This window comes from Propithecus coquereli, unplaced genomic scaffold (genome assembly GCF_000956105.1).
Source record: "Propithecus coquereli isolate 6110/MARCELLA unplaced genomic scaffold, Pcoq_1.0 Scaffold12, whole genome shotgun sequence".
In the NCBI taxonomy this organism is placed as follows: Eukaryota; Metazoa; Chordata; class Mammalia; order Primates; family Indriidae; genus Propithecus; species Propithecus coquereli.
The window spans coordinates 5,151,123-5,153,834 of record NW_012136080.1 but is presented as its reverse complement, the minus strand read 5'-3'; the positions used below and the strand labels follow the sequence as shown (position 1 = coordinate 5,153,834).

General features: G+C 31.6%; 1 protein-coding gene across 1 annotated transcript in view; it reads right to left on the bottom strand.

The window, feature by feature from the left end:
* Positions 1-2,712, bottom strand: part of TBC1D5 (TBC1 domain family, member 5) — a 396,708-nt gene that overhangs the window by 252,488 nt on the left and 141,508 nt on the right. The window lies entirely within an intron of this gene.

Below are 2,712 nucleotides of genomic sequence, written 5' to 3'. Positions count from 1 at the left end.
GGACTACTACACAATCACAATCTACAGTAAGTGGTGTGTGTGTATATGTATTAATGGAAACATGTATACATATATATATATGAATCCAGATCCTACCATAGACCCAGCACAAAGAAAGTACTCACTACACATAGACTTACTGAAATACCTACCACTTAATAAATCAACATATTGAAAAAACTGAATTACATATAAAAATAGCATTAAATCATATTTCAAATCAATAAATAACGGTTTTCTCTGAAAAATAGAAATTAAGAGTCCTCTGAATACCATTAAGACAATCTTTCACAAGTTTAGTTTTGACTTTCATCTAAACTAGAGATATTTTTTCAAATACCTGAAAGAGATTGTTAGTTTTGCTCTCAATTCTAGACTAGTAAGACCTCATTAATAATTACAAGTGGCAAGTATATAGTCATCTTTAAAAGAAAAAAGAAATATCCAGAAAGAATAATCATGAATTCAACATGCTTTAAATTTGACAAAGCAAAATAAAAAATGTATTGTCAGTATACTTCTTGGTTCCTAAACTGTGTATTTTTGCTTCCACCCATATTGTCAGCATTTCTGCTTGCTTAAAGCTTTTATCCCTGCTAGACTGTTAGTAGTCACTGCACTCCAAACTCATGCCAGTTGAATAAAGGTAACAAAGTTTTCTTCATCAACAGCCTGTAGGCTCACAAAATTGAACCTGTTCTTTTATCTGACTGTGTTCATTTAGCCCACCAAGCAGTCTTTATTAAAGCTGAGGCATCAGGCAGTCAAAGTTCATTAATACCATTTATATAATCTCTGCAATTTCAATTAACTCAGCAAGACATTCTACTACATGATAACAGTCTCATTAATTCAATAAAATCCCATAACTATTAACAATATGGTCGATGTTAAACGGGGTGTCACCTAGTACAAAATAATAGCTTTAACAGCTTGTGATGAACTCAAGGTTTTTTTCTTAAATTTGATCTGACTAAATATTCTGTCCTTTTACAGCAAGGTATTATTTCTCTGTAAAAAAATCTATAGGATTTTAAACATCTACAGGGAGTAATTAAGTCTTTTTAAGTGATACAGAGGAGTAAGCTAATAATACTTATTATCCAGTATTTGATGGATTTTGTCTAAATTATTAAGAATCTGATCTTCCATATTCCTGTGTAGTCTTCCATACAAATGCAGTGGGCCACATACATCACAAATGGTGGAGTATGTAGTTATTACATTTTTGTTCCTCGCCTGTGGAACTTATTTTCATTATTGTATAAGACTTCTTTAATGTGACTTTTTTCTTTCTCTAAAGAAAAATAGGAAAACAGATGTGTACACTGGGATAATTTTATCCTGATGTTATTCACTATCACCAAATCTTTTACTGTGAAGTATTTTCAAATATTTGAAAGAGAGGGAACAACGAGGAGATAGCCTTCACAACAAAAACCAACACAATGAGAAGAGAGCAGAAAAACAAACAAACAAAAAAACCCTGGATCCTTGATGAAGATTCTGAGCTACTGAACTAACTAATGCCGTGGAACCATTTACCCCCAAACTTCGTGCTATGTGTGTTAACAACACCCTTACAGTTTAAGCCATTTTGAATGGAGCCTTCTGTTATTTGTTCCCAAAAGAATTCTACACTAACAGAGATTTTTTTTCTCCCAGTCTCCTTTTTGTGTTTGTTTGTTTGTTTTTGGTCTTTTGACTTTGTATCTGACTTTTAGATAGCCTATCTTGCTTGCAAAAGCCTTTCCTCCCCTGAGATTACACAGAAGTTCTCCTAAATCTTCTTCTAGTATTTTTATATACTTTTAGTTTTTACATTTATATCTTTACTCCATCTGGAATTTATTCCCCAATGAAGGTATAATTTAATCTTTTTTTCCAGATGGAAAGCCAAATATAGGAAGTCAATATTCTTTTCCCTATTTTATCATATTAAGATCCCATATATAATTGGACCTGTTCCTAGATAGTCCCACTGATCTATTGGTCGATTCTCATAGTACCATTACAAGAGTTTGACCACAGAACATTTACAGAAGTTTTAATATCTCCCTTTGCCATTCTCCCTCTCCCTCAAATTCTGTGGAAACTCCAACACAATAATTATCATGATGATAATAACAATAATAACTGCAATTGCCACCATGAACCACTGCTGATCACTCTATGTTAACTTTATAAAAATAAATACTATTATTGCCCTCATTTTACAGATAATGAAACTAAGGATTAGAAAAGTAAAGTAAGCAAATGTTCTAAGATTATGCAGTTAGGAAATGGTGGAGGTGAGATTCAAATAAAGGGAGTTGAGTCTAGACCCAGCATTTTTAACAACTGAGCTAAATTATCTCCTTTAAAATAACCATAAACTTTTTAGGCACTAAATTTAAAACAACTGCATCTGGTTTTTGAAAAAGCACATATCTCATTTAGATTATTACTGGAATGACAATACATTTATATATTAGTTTGGAAACAAGTAGTATTTTTACTTACAGTCTTCTCATCCAAAAACATGCTATCATTTTTCTATTTATTCAATTCTTGCTTTATGTCCTTCAATAACATTTATAGCTTTCTTCATATAGCTTTTGTATCTTTATTATTAAGTTTATTTCTAGGCATTTTATGGTTTTGGTTGCCATTATGAATGGGATATATTTTTTCACTTCCGATTCTAAAAAGCTATTGTCAACATGTAATTAA